The sequence below is a fragment of the Eulemur rufifrons genome, chromosome 1 (genome assembly GCF_041146395.1).
Source record: "Eulemur rufifrons isolate Redbay chromosome 1, OSU_ERuf_1, whole genome shotgun sequence".
Taxonomy (NCBI): Eukaryota; Metazoa; Chordata; class Mammalia; order Primates; family Lemuridae; genus Eulemur; species Eulemur rufifrons.
In genome coordinates, this window is record NC_090983.1 from 77,679,015 (window position 1) to 77,694,050 (window position 15,036).

The window sequence follows — 15,036 nt, forward strand, 5'->3', positions numbered from 1 at the left end:
GGACCCACACCCTGGGGCTTGCTCTCCCCACACTTATTCACCACGGCCTGTGCAAATGTTCCAGCAAGCCGGGAGCACTTGGCATTAATTTCTCAGCGTGTCACCATGGCTAGAGCTAAGCAAGGGCCAAAAATGAATTAGGTAAATATAGGAGGCTTCAGGCACAAATGCAGCAGGTGAATTTATTTGCAAATTACTCTTTTTATCCTTCTCATTTAAGATTCTCTTTAGAGACATAGAAGAGAACTTTATCATTCTTGAAGTAAAGAAAAGCAATATTTGGTTTCAATATTTGGTTCATAGCCAATCACACAAAATTGCTGAATAAAAGAATCCTTTTTAAAGTTATTATGCATTTATTACAGGATTATTGACTTCGGTGATGAGAATGTTATTGTTAGGATTGGGTGGACTTAAGACAATTTTTTCCTGGAGATTTTCCTGTCATTTAATTGAGTCACCTTACTCCTTCTGCCCCAATACACAACTGTTCCTGTTATTTTTTGAATTATTTTGGATAAAAGCCTTCTGCAAAAGCCATCCTTCTGAATCCACAACCTCCTCTCTGAGCATTTGTTAACACATTACATTATACTAAAGTGAATCCGCCCACCAGAAATTAGACAATCTATCCTGGTTTTAATATTTTTTGAAGGCTTACAAAGTGCTAATCACTAAAGCAGTGATTCCCAGCCCTGGTTTTGTGATAGCCTGGGGTATCTCCAATTACCTCATAGATCGTGAAAAACAAAATTCCAAAAATTTTCCAAAAGAAAATTAATTACAGTTTATTTTAATTTGAAATATAAATATCTGCCATCGGAGGTAGGAAGTGTGTCACAGTGGGACTTGGTGAGCTAGAGCATTGTAAGAAAACAAGCAACAATAGTCTATTGAAACTCCTCAAAGCTCAAAATCATTATGCTCTCCAGAAAAAAAAAAAAGAAAAGAAAGAAATGCTATTCTTATTCCTAGGAACTTAACACACCTTATGACAAGCACAGAAAGGAACTCAGACAAAACCCATTCCAGGACATTTCCTTAAGAAGAATACAAATAAGGTGTGTCACATATTTTCAGGAACAAAATAAACATGATAATATCTAATAACACCATTACGCTATTCAATGTGCCTAAATTACAGTTGTACTAAGAAATGAGAAAATCTCTGGAATGGGACCAGGACTGCTTTTTAATTGTTCGTTAGAAAAAGCAAAAACTAAAAATCGCCCGCAATGATTTCCTTTCGAGATCATTCACCTTGTTTTTAAAATACGAAATCAAAAACATATTGAGACGCATGATGAGGCTGGGCAATAAACTCGGAGCAAACTGTCTCCTCTGCTCAGCTCAGGCTCAGCAGCTACAGCAAGCCCACAGTGCCAGCTTGAGCCTGGCAAGGCAACTAGCACTGCACAAAGCAAAATCTTCATTTCTCAGTTCTGGCTGATTCCACTGAGAACACCTCTCCCTCCTCACCTTTTCTTTCCTTCTTTCTTTTTTTTTTTTAATTGAGGTCTTTCTATTTAAGGATGTTCTTCCATTACGGGAAATGTCCCCTAAGCCAATGAAAAACAATGACAATTTTATTTTCACATTAAGATTCCTCTCCCAGGGCCCTATTCCATGAATGAATGGCTTGTAGGACACACCGCTAATAATAAAATCCACCGACTGTGCCAACACAAGTGCAAGACAAGCACAGGGAAGCTAAGGCTAGCCAAAGGAATTCTCCCGTACCTACAGCGGCTGACTCCTTCCAAGAAAGCTGTTGGGTCTGCTCACTTATTATTTGCCAGGAAGGTATTCCTTTCAGAAAGTAAAAATAAATAGCTCCTACAACCTCTTCCTTGTCTTGAAATCACAATTTCTACTACAAAATAAACTTGTAAACACCATCTGTTAAGATACTTGAGAACTCTGCTCGACAACATACCCCAGTATTTGTTGAAGGAGCAATCCTATACTGGCTAGGAAAGGAACTGGAAACGAGGAGGTCATTTCCCATTCAAATTTAAATGTCACCATGAAATACTGTAGAAAAATCAAACATGTCTAGAGCGATTGCACATGTCACAAACTCAACTCATCTGACCTCCCGAACACTTGTACCCTAGTGTGACTGTCACTGAATTGTCCGGATTCCAAAGAGCATACTGGCTGAGCTCTCACCCACCCTGCGGATTAACTAAGGCCATTTTTTTTTTTCTTTTAGATCTCAGGGTTGTTTTCTCCCTGCAACACAAAAGGCGTTTAGTCCACCTATCCACCATTAATAAGCTGGTATGCAAAAGAAAGCAACTTAGTTAACTGTTGAAACAGAACTTAGTGAGAAAAAACATACACACATTTATTCCACAATCTGTATCACTTACTAGATAAAATGCAAGCTTCTACCCATTCCTCAAGCCATCCTCATCCCTCTTCTCTTCATTTGTCTTCATCCATTTAGCAAATATTTACCGAGCACCAACTATATTCAAAGCACATTGCTGGTCAGTGAGTTTGTAGCACCAGAGAAGACAAAGCAAGTCCTGTCTTCTAGAACCGAAATTCTTCTAGAGAGAGACAGAAATAGAAGACATAGATGTTGTTTTAAATAATTTTTAAAAAGTATAAGAACTATGCAGAAAATATATTGAGTAGAAGGAAAAAGACTGATTTGAAAAAAAAATTCTAAATATGGAGACAGTGACTTCCTTCTTAAATGAGGGAAGAAAACAGTCATGGACATAGCACGTTAGGTTAGTTATTTAGGCAAGGGCTCTCAAAAACTGGAATATTTGAGCTGACTTTTTGATGGAAGAGAGGGGCCCGTCAAAAGAAAAAATTAGTAAAAAATGCCCTCAGGTGAGACTGAACATGGCGAGTCCAGGGAATAGAAAGGAGGCAGGAAGGCTGATGCACAATGAAAAAAAGCCAAGGCTAAAAATTTGAGGGACTTGGAGGTTGGAATTTATTCCCAATGCAATGGAGAAGCCTTCAGAGGACATTAAACAAGAACGTGACTCAATCTGATTGAGGCTTTCACATAGCAGAGCGCCCACCTTCTGGGGCATCTAATGACTTGAATTAGGGCAGATTCAGGATATATTTTAGAGTGGGAGGAAAAAGAGTGATCAAAATAACTTGTCATGTTTTTGACTTGGACAGCTGAGTGGGTGGTGGGCCATTCACTGAAATGGAGACGACTGGAGGGAAAAGAAAGTCTCCAGAGGTAGCAATTCACTTATCCAACCTTATCCCTCAGCAGTCCTTGAACGCATGAAAAGTGGCTGTTTTTCAGAGGTCCGCATTTTTTCTGTGTTCTTGTTTCCTATTTAAATCACAGCATTGTGGGCTGCAGGGATGCTTTTCAACTCCATTCCCATAAATGTCAAACCCTAGCTTAAAATCCAGCTCATCCAAGAAGTCTATGTCTAGTGAAACTCTCTTCCTAATGATTATTCTTTTTTATTATCCATTCATTTAGTTTTTATTACAAATCTTTTATTCTATACTCAACTCCTTCTAAATTTAGACCAAATTCCTGGGTCTTTCTCTCTTTTTCGGCCCCCGGCTAATTCCACCTCCCAACTGCATCCCTTGCATCTTCCTGGTGCCCCCTGGGCTCTGTCCTACCCAAGCCTGAACTCTCCCTCTACACAATAGTCCTCAAACTGGCATTTGCTCCCCGTAGCTCTACCTACTACAGTCCTGCCAAACCTTTAAGACCCAGATCAACTGTCCCCTTTTCAAGCCACCATGTTTGACCCCTCCCCAATCCAACGTGATTTCTCCATACTCATCCCCTAGGAGGCATCTCCAGCTCTGGGGTCCCGCTGCCTCAGTTCCCCAGCAAGGCCCATCCTGGCCATCCTAGCTGTGTGCCCTGGGGCAACTTGCTAAAAATTGCAAGTTCTCTGCTGCTTCATCTGGGAGGTGGCAGGGAGCGGGGGTGGAGCAGGGAAAGTAAGGATACTGACCTTATGAAGTTGTTGTGAGGATTAAGTGAGGCAACACACCTAAAATATATATCGCTTGGCACACAAGGACTCTTTGATGTTAGATATTTTTGTCATTTTCATTTCAGAGTTTTTTGGCTCTCTTGTGAAAATAACAATTTTCTTTCCATCGTGGTTGTCTTTAACCCATTAGATTAAAAGCTGTCTTGGGGTATAACAGCACCTTCTTTATCGCTGTATTTGGTAGCTCTTTTATGAATATTTATTGATGAATAAATGCCAAACATAAAGAAAATACAATTTTAAAGATTTTCATGTCTTTGACCAAAATATATTGATTTCCCTTAAGGTAGAAATACTATCTTCTTGTTTTTTTATTTTAAAATTTCATATTGTTCAGTATATAGTGGGTGTGTATACTATATAGAGATGCTGCATATATGTAATATAAAGTATATATTAATTGTATGAATTAAGGAACTCTTAAACAATCAATACAAGTAATGCATATATCACGCTAAATTCACCAATGATGCTGATTTTAAAAAGAAAAACTATCTCTTCATTTATCCTAAACATAAGGAATTGCAACAGCAGGGCATCATTCCAGCTCACAAGAATCCTCAGGCCTCTGAAGATTCGGAGTTAGGCAGGAGGTTCTTGTTAGTGACATGTGCTCTCTCATCAACATCAATTAATATTTATTGGACAAAGCGTGGATGCGGCACACTATGCTGTGTGTTTTGTACACGTTTTTTAAATAGGAAGACACCATCTCTGCTTTCTTACATGTTGAGAAAGACAGTGTTCATGACCACAATAAATAATAAAAAACATACATGTCTCTGTAGGTTTATGACAGTATTGTATCTCACCTCAAGTAAGAAAGGAAACCTTCAACAAGCAGGTAGATCTGGACTGGCTTTTAGATATGATAGGGACAGAGCCTAGTGGCCAAGTAAAGGAAAAGTGTGGATTGGAAACAAAATCAAGGTTGATTGTAGCTTACTTTTTGTTTTTAATTAAACACGACATGCTAAAATAGAGATAAAAACTAGACTAAAAGATAAACTCCTGGAGTTTCTACATCTTTCTTCATGAAGTATCGCTTAAGCTCAAAAGGATTTCATATCCTTTCTATTAAACATAATTTTACTATACTCTTTGTTCCTGGGTTATCCCAGACCCAAATAATTATAGATGTAAATTATACAACTCCACCTAAAATATATCACTCTTCCCAAGTGATGGGCTGGTATCAAAACCCAGAATAATTATGCCTTAATGTAATCCATTGTAGCTCTCCTTTGTTTATTTGAGTTTTTCCCCCCTCTGTCTTTGCCTTTCTGACCTTCATTTCTTCTCTCATTTCTTTCCTTTCTTCCTCTCCCAAGTTTTCCAGCATTTGTGAATAATTTGGTCAACTCTTCAAGCTGACAGTCTGCATCTTCAGGCACTAGTCAGCAGCTATATTCTTTTCCACAGATTGAGTTATTTAACTGCACAAGTTCTTGTCTCCAATACATACTCTTCTTTTCTCGGTTGAGTTATAACACATACTTTTTTCATCAACCCCTAAAAAAAGTAACAAAGACTCCATTCTTACACACCAACTCAAGAATCCAGGATAATTTCTCATGTAGCATCCATTTAAACTTTCAATATTTCCATGTCACAATCTAACTGCCTACGGCATGTCCTGAATTCTGATAAAAAAAAAAAAAAACTTGTCCATTTCTATCTGTAAGATTCGTCTCTCTTGATGTCTGATTGACACATTACCTAAAACACACTCAAACTGAAACAAGGGGGTGATAAAACCACTGAAATAACCATTGTCTAATCTGTTTTTTCAATGTCCACATACTTCTCTATACCTTTAGTGACCTCACGTCTACTAGAGCCTGCATGGATTACACATTTGAATTAAATAAATTTTGAGCCTTTGTCTTTCTGCTTCACTCGCTGTGTCTCTGCTTAGCTACTGATATTTATTTCTCCATTACTGTTCAAATTAGCTAAGTGGCAAAGCCCATAACCTCAAATAAAAAACTGTTCGGCTCTATTTGAAAGTAAAGGATCTCTCCTAATTTTGCATCCAGCATTTGCTGTGCAACATCGTTGTAAGAACATATCTACTCCTACCTCTCCTGTTTCTTTATTTCCTCCTTAAAAAAAAAAAATTAAAATTAAAGGCATTTATATTTAATTCATCAAAAGCAGTCTTGGCCATTGCATTTGTTTGTCTTTTTGCCTACTGAAAACTGGAAGCTGGGGGGGTAATAAGTAAGAGAAGTCTCTGGAAGGAAAGACATTATTTGATATCAGAGTAATATTGTAATCATAGGGATCTTTCCCCACATACTTCAAAACTGACTCAATTTAGAAAATGAAGTGCAGTTAATTTTTTAATTAGAAACTTAAATTGAAATTTAAAAAGCTTAACTATTTTATTTTTAAATAGTAAGCCCCCACTAAAGTAGGTCTGTGTTGTTTCCTACAGAATCCCAGTTCCTAGAACAGCACCTGCCACGGAGTCGGGCTTACTTCAATAAATAAGTATTAAATAAATCAGCCACTTTACCCAAAAAAGTGTTGGAACTTGTTTACTAGTCATCCAAAGTAGGTCCCTTCATGCATAAAATAGAATTAACTGTGTAATATGCCCCACTTCCTCCTTTTGCAGAAAGCCAACAAAAGAACTGTAACTTTTTACCTAAGGATCAAAGGTGTGAACCTATTGGCTCATGCTACTTTAAAGTCTTGGATAATAGTCTTTGGTTATTTTTAGATAATTTCTTTTGTTTCAAGTTTGAAAAGAAGTATTAACAAAGATCAAAAAATAAATCACTGATTCAGAGCATGAAAATGCATATTAAAAAGATCAAAATATAGTATGTCGAGGCTGTGAGCTAACCTTCCCAGAATACAAGCCAAATCTGGCCTTAGGGACTGAAGTATTATATTGGTCCCACTTGGGGCCCATCGACATGAAAGGAATGGGGAGAATTTGGAGAGTTGAAAGTCTGAATAGAAAAGCAAAAAACAATTTAAAAATTATAAAGTGAGCAGTGCATTCTCAATACATAAAACAATAAGTGATGAATTAGAAAAATGCAACCAAATTGTAACAATGGTTAACTCTCAATGGTGGTATTATAGGTGAGTTTACCTTCACCCATAATTTTCTATATTTCCAAGTACCCTGCAATACATATGTAAGACTAGTGCAGTCAGAAAGAAAATAATACACATAATTTTTAACCCAAGAAAAAAGTCAAGGGTAAAAATCATATGATAAATGAAGAAAACTTAAAGGATGAGGATCACACAGCCAAAGAAGAGAAGGCTCACGTGTGACTTAACAATCTTCATTGGTTAAAACAACCATTAACCCAAACCTATTGCAAAACACATAAGATAGGTTTATTTCTTGTTTAAAACAATATGTAGATTGACAGATATACATACATATGTTCATGCATACACACACACATAGTTACAGGGAGTTAGGCTCACAGAGAAAGGGCAAAGGGCACACAAACTATGTGAAAAAAAGAAAAAAAAACACCCAGGTAATCAAGGTATTATTTACGGCAGCAACTCTCAAACAGTGGTGGAAAATGAAATGAAAGGATATAAAAAGGAATAAAGGGGTATGTCCTCCCAAGAGGACACCACAGAATCACAGGAAGTGATGTGTTACTAAAAGGAGACATGTTTAAAATAGAGGTTGACATAGAATGCCCCTTGCACCATAATTAAGGTAGATCCATGGAAGTATCATATGTACGAACATACATTTCTGAGTAGAAAAGTGTTTGAGAATCCCTAACCTAGGGTCTTCAAGGTAAAGACCTCAGATAGGCACAAGAATATATGGGTACAAGCAGTTTCTCTTGTAGGCTGGAGTAGAGTGACAAGAAATAAAAAGGCTTGTTGAAGAGAAATAAAGGAGGCCAAATCAAGCTCTCTTTGTTCCACAGAGCAGACTAGAAGCTTTCTTGAAGTCTATATGTATCTTGATACATCCAAAATTATTTTGGGGAATACAAACCCCAATTTGTAACCTCCTATACCCATTACATGGTCAAGAACTTGTACTGTACTTAACAAAGCTCCATTTAGCTACAGTTTGAATCCAGTTTCTCTCTTCCCAGTTGTCACAGAGATAGTAAACAAAAAATCAACATTATCCACATAATAAAGGTGGCCACTTTCAAGTTTCATAACTGTACCATAAAGGGAATATCAAGAAAACATGCATTTACTTGGAGGAACTTCTTTACCAACAGAAATGTCAGGAATGTTAGCAGGTGCCATGGTTAACTGGGGAGGCACTCAGGGGACCTACAGAATTTTCCAGGCTCTTTGTATCCCATTGTATAGATAGCTATCTTCCTTTGAGTTCATGACAATGACATGTGACCACATATAGCTAGAAGTAGAATGGTTCAGGTCAATTCAAATATTCACACTTTCACACTGGTCTGGACCAAGCAGATAGAAAATACTTCCAAACCTAAACCTTCCAATCAGGATAGGAGCCCCTACCAAATGCTTCTATTTCCTCAGGCAGTGCTACACCTAGCAAACACAGCCAAAGGAAGTATTCAACAAGAAATTCAACTGGCTTCATTTCTTCAAAAGGAATAGTAAGAATTTCCCCAGAATCTATTATGTGTTCACTACTGTACTGAACACTTCTCATCTGCTATTTCTTTGGGGTCCTGAGGCTGTGGGTTCTGGATATTCTCCCTGAAGTTAAATTTAGGCAAATTCTGAGGTCCTTGAAAGTCCTCCTCTGGCAGTAGCCATGGAGGTGTGTAGACTAAGCACAGGAATGGCCTAATCCCAACCACTCAAAGAGGATGAAGCCTGCAGAGTACAATTGGATGGGGAGGACTATAAAACTGTTTTTATTATGGAAGGCCTGGCGCCACTATCTTGCATCAGAGCAAATTCTGATGGAGTTCCAAACCTGAATCATTCTCCTCAGGGTTATTGACTCACCATATTTGGCTCTTATACATCTCACTTGCTCATTCTCTCTCTTTCTCCCTCTCTCTCAGCTTTGCTCTATACTCTCATAACACAGAGAGGGTGCACAAAATTGGTGAGAGGTGACAAAGATCAAAGGTTAGCATCACACTACTTGTTCCATGGTGTTAGCCCTGAGACTATTCTGTTACTCTCAAGTGTACCCACAACCTTTAATTTCTGATGCTTATTGAACCTTGACCAGAAAGCTCACCACATTCCCAGCCCCTTCTTTCCTCCCCACTCCCTCTCTCTTTCTCCATCCCATCCCCTCTACCTGCATATACATTCACACACACACACACACACACACACACATCCCTTTTGCTTCAATAGGCATCATATACTCAACAAAGAGAAAAGGAAACATTCATATCTCACGGAAGCTCTATACACGTACCCTAAGTCAGAATTCGACTTGGTTTGAAAGTGGTTTCACGTATTAGTTTCATAGTCACTAATCAATACCACACAAGGATCCATTTCAAATACCTTTCCTTTAAATGGAGCTTTGTCCAAGTTTAGAGCAGATACAACAACTAGAAAGAATTCTTTCTACATAGCTCTTGTGAATACAGGATGTTGGCAAAAGATTATTAGAGTAACTCTTTGCTGGCAGTTTCTCTTTGTTCTCCACATCTCGGAAACCTGCTAAACTCAGCTGCATGTCAAACAATGCAGAAGCGTTTTGGTGTGAGCAGGGATGCACCCTTTCAGTAGAGGGAAACATAAATATTGGAGAAAACATTCCTTAAAAGTGAGCATTGCCTCCCAAATCGGCTATTCCTTTTCTCTAATGCTACATAATGCTACAGGGCGCTCTCCTACATCCGTCTGGGTGGTAGACTCTCCACTCTATGACTCCTCTGGTCTTTTATGAAGAGACGTGAAGGGGAAAGCTAAGGAAAGCCTCAAAGGTGGGGAGCTCTAAGTTTGTGTGCAGCAACAAGGCAGCTATATCCTTCTCCTTTCCCCTGAAAATCAAGCATCACCTTATCATTTCCTCACCAAGATTAACTCCTGCTTCCTGAAGAGTATTTCTGAGGTAGAAAGCAGAGGTGGTGAAAAAGGGGAGCTGAAAAGTCCAATCTGTCAAGCTCCATTTTAGAAGAAAGGAAAACTGAAAAGTGAACGTATTTAACATGAGCCATTTCCTGCACTCAGGAGGGAAGAAAGCACGCTAGGAGCTGTGTGCAGGAGGAGATCCGCACTGGTGTTATCTCTGACCTGCAGCTTAGCCCCAGTGTCGCAGCTGCCAAAAAGCTCCCATTCAACGTTGTGCTGAGTTCATCAATGCTCCACGTGTCAGGATCCTAACAGGAAAAAGCAGGACAGACAGTCTCTCCATTCAACCGCCTGGGGACCCCATGACAACTAAAATCCCCTCGCAGACCGTCCATATCAACCTTCAGCAGGTCAGAGCACGCAACCCCTTCAGAACCACAGGCTCGGGCCCACACCCTTTCCCCTTGTCAACATTGTCACTTTAAACAGAACATCGAGCCTTATCACAAAACCTGAAGTAAGTATGACAATTAAGATGGATTGCAAAGCCTGCTGGTGCTTCACAATTAACAATCACTTGGCAGCAGGTTCCACGCAACTGTTGGGGGGTATGGCAAGAACTTTATCCCTGCTTAGTGCTGCATTAGCATATTTAGTAGGCTGCAAGACATAATTCCTAAGATATGAACATATTTTTGTCTTTTTAAAAAATCTGCAATTAAGCTATAATATGTAGAAACTCTGCACCATGCAATCAATGTGCAAATACCACGATGGAGTTGGGGTAAGGAGGGCAAGCAAAAGAAACGGTCCCCCAGCACCGATAACAACTTGAACCGGTAACTGCTTACAGTGTCACAGGTTAGCTAGAAACTGTGGCTCCTTCCTGTCTGACAAAATCGGTGGGGGGGGGGGGGTGCTGGCGTTGCCTCCCTGCTGCTGGCATCAGGTGATTGCTCTGTAAGAGCACAGCTACATGCTTGAAACCCACATATTAAAGGAAAAAAATCAGATCCCGACATGACCCTAGTGATTACTTAGCAAACTAGCCATTTTTCACAGAAAGCACTTTTTGACTCTCAGCCTCTGAGTAATGAAAGATGTTGCTAAAAATCACAAAAGCACTTTATTCTACAAATGTGAGGTCTCTTCCTCAAAGTTTCCATCCTTTTCCTTTAGTGGTTGGCACATCTGTCACACTGATGAAAAGAGATCAGGGAGTGCTGAGACTGGACCGACGTTACTGGCCGAAAGACAGCCCAAGTTACTGTCCCTCGCTTCTCCCGTGTGTTTATTGTGTAGATTCAGGCCTAGCGTCCGAGTGTGACCTTGTGGGGGCTGCAGAGGGAAAGAGACATGGCCAGATCTTTCTGAGATAGCCAGGACTTTGTCTTTCTTGACATCTGGGCTGCAAGAAGGCAGGATATCCTGCTAAATATATCACAGCTGTGAGACCCACCTTGTGACTAAGACACAGCCGAGGCTAAGGAACACAGCGCGGATAGGTGTGGAGTTTTCTGGGAAAGAAACCTCACCCTTTACAGATACCTCCTTTGTCAAAGAAAACACACACACACACACACACACACACACACACACACACGCTCTCACAAAGTTTAGGTGAGTAGCTCTCCAGTTGCACAAAAGCAAGCATATGAAAGTAACAAATACAATTTAGTGCACAAAGTCTTTCTTTACAAAACCAGAAGAGTAGCAGATTAAAGCACCTGGCAGTCTTGGCACGCCAAAAGAAAATCTTAGCTGTGACAAAACAAAACAGGTGTACAGGTATAAAACTTTTGCTTTCCAATAATGCCCCTCTCTTCGCTGGAATGCTTTGACAGGTGCAGAAGTTCAAGTTACAGTGGGGAAGTAGCAAATAAATACACAGCATTAGCGTCTGACGTGCTTGCTGAGCACCCGGGGATGTTAATAACTGGCAAGGTACACTAATCTCTGATTGCAACATTTGGTTTACCTTAATCTGGAGGGACAGCTGTATTAAAGAGGGAATTATACTAATCAGTTCAAGGCCCTTGCATATAAAACTTCCCATTAGGCTTAAAGTACACCAGCTTATGCTCATTCTCTAGGAGCCTTACATCTGGTTCTGAATAAGGCTGCCTCTCATTTGCAAGGTACAAACCGAAAACAAGGGGGAGGGGGGCTGTCAGTTGCTGGAGGATGGGTGATAGAAGAGGAAGCTACTAATTCTTTGAAATTTTTAACAGCACAAAACTAGCTTCTAGGCATCTTAATACTAAAAGAAAAAAAAAAAACATGTGTTATCAACCCTAGGCCATTTTTTCCTGTTACCGGAGGTGACCAACATAAAATAAAATTGATGATGTCAGTCAAAAACAGCTAAGCACAAAGCTTGGCTTTGTTATCTTAAGTCAGAAGGTATGATAGGCCATGCCATATGGCTCTAATCCTCCTCTATCTCCCATCACCTAACAGGAAACCTTCATGTAGCATGACCTTATTTGGCTGGTTCCAGGTTAGGGCTGCCCAAAGGGGATTTTTCTGTTTCTGCTATATCCAAAGGTTTATGTTGATTTTTTTCTGAGCCCTGCAAACTATAAATCCGACTGATTACTCTGCACTCTTTTGCTTGACTGAGCCTTTACAATCAGACATCCCCGTTAACAATAAGCTCCTAATGAATCAAACATCTATGGCATTAGTTTCACCTAGCTGCCTCTTTCCCATGCACTGTGCTGCTTTGTCAGACCTGGTTTGATGAGAAAAGCTAGTGACACTTGCTGCACCTATTGATAAACAATTCAGTAATGAGGGGCATAACAAAAATTACCTACAACAACCTGATTAAAAATGACAGGCAAAGCTTACTCCTTGCTCTATAGCGAAGGTAACTCTGGCACTGTGTAGGGAAAATAATGAGGTAAAAATAAAATCTCCTCCTTTACCAAAGAGCTCACTTCTGAATGTGTGTTTATGAAGAGATGAAATTTTTTCAGTGATGTTTTAAATGCTTTCAGGTTATGTGATTACCAATAACGTTAGGGACTGCTAGAATTCAGGATGCTTGCCTTTCAACTTTCTGAAATGAACTTCTGCTTTTTCTGCCTAAACTTCCTGAATAACCAATCCAATATCCAAAATCTTCACTTTCTTTCTCAAATGTGAGTTTAGTCATTGAGAAACTCAGCAGTACAAGTGCTAATAATTAGGTAATTATAGCATGGGGATAAAAAGAAAAATTCTAAAACACACACACACACACAAAAAAATTTTTTTTTGAACAAAGTAGAGAAAACTTTATGGGGCAATAACACCTCCCAAAAAGGAATAACTTAACCTTACCATGGACATTGAAGTTCTTTTTTATTGGGGTCACCCAGAGGACCTTTGCAACTTCGAAACAAGCATCTACCCAGGGGCGGCCAGGCTCTGGTGAAAGCTTGATTCAAAGACAGAAATGTGTGGGTTCTGCAATTGTGTAGCAGCATGTTGGGAGGGCTTCCATCAGTGCACAGATGCACTTGAAAATCAAATATGGACATGGGGAATGTTTTTTGGAGATGGAAAATGAGTGCTGATGACATGTTTATACTTCACAGATGGATCCAGTACAGAACCATTTTTTGTAAAGAAACAATATCCACCATTTGCTAATTTTTTTTTTTTTTTTTGAGGAGCTACAAAATGGTGGCACAAAAAGTAATATTCCCATCGTACATACTCCACCTGTTCCTTGGTCTTACAACTGTCTTCCATTCTGAATGTAATCATTGACTGTTGTAGTCTTATTTTTTCTCAAATGTTATCCAAAAGGATATGAAAAAAGAAATACAATACACAAAGGCACTTGGAAGAGCAAAATGATTTGAAATTAATTTGCTACATATGAAGAATTGGAAGATGACAAATGCTATTAAGCAACAAATGCTGAATTTAATCTTGAAAAAAATGCATTTTCTTATTGGCATATTTTCCCATTAAATCTGATATCAAATCAATTTTTGAATGTTTTCTACCAAGAGTCCTGAGTGTCTTCTTTATTTGTTCCTTTGGCCCACCATTAGCCAAATACCACTCTTAGGTGTTGGAACCTCTGGAAAATGCAAACACTTAGCATAAGATTAATTCTAGTTATTGCCTTGTTGTTAATACACTATAGTGATAAATATTTTACAGTTATAAGTATCAATCATGATAACATGGAAATGCACAATATGTATAGGATGTGTATTTATAAGAAGAAAATCTAAAACATTTAACTGCCAAAGAACATTATTGATAACATTGTAAACTTCTTCCTCAATAGGAGAAGTCAGAATAATCAAATCTTATTGCCACAGCAGCAGTATTAATTTGCCATCTCAGGTGTGAAATATTGGTGAGAGTGGCCCAATTCAAAGTTGCAGAGATTGAAAAATAATAAAAAAGCTATGAATGTAAAATATAAAAGTAGTTTGATTTGCACAATATTTAGGAGCAGTATTTAAAATAACTGATATTCTGAACACATTTTCAGCCTTGATGAATGTGTTTTTAAGTGTTCCAAATAACATATGACATATTAAAATTACTATTTTCTTAGTATTGATCAGGCTAACTTTTCTTGTGTTACCTTTCTTGCCATCTGTATTCATAACCTACTAAATTCCAGCTAACCTTTAGTCAATAATATTTTCATTCTAAGAATTAGTCTGAGGTCAAGAATTAGAAGTAGAATATGAATCCCAGCAAATGATCAAACAGCCTGAGACTGGATAACAAAATCTAGAGAATACACAAAAATTAACATGTTCTTTCAACTCTGTATTTTCTGGCAGTGTGCCAAGCATCAATCTGTGGTTCTACATTCTATGATTCTAACACCTTGTTATCATCCTGGAACTAACAAAAGCCTGTGTACACGTCTCCAAATGAAGCAAGTCTTCCTTTTTTATTGCTGGATTTTTGACACATGTGAATAAGGCCAAAACATTTTTAAACCCTTAATTATTTTTTGTCTATACGTCAAAAACAAGTTTTGGTCAAAGGCTTAATGTATTCTCAGAGTCTCACAGAAAATGTT

The 15,036-nt window shown here is 38.7% G+C and overlaps 1 long non-coding RNA gene across 1 annotated transcript in view; it reads right to left on the reverse strand.

Moving 5' to 3' along the window:
* Nucleotides 1–13,835: 13,835 nt before the first annotated feature.
* Nucleotides 13,836–15,036, reverse strand: part of LOC138386509 (uncharacterized) — a 53,030-nt gene continuing 51,829 nt past the window's right edge. The window contains exon 3 of the long non-coding RNA XR_011233885.1: nt 13,836–14,067. This is a non-coding gene — a long non-coding RNA (uncharacterized lncRNA). The remainder of the gene's footprint in view (nt 14,068–15,036) is intronic.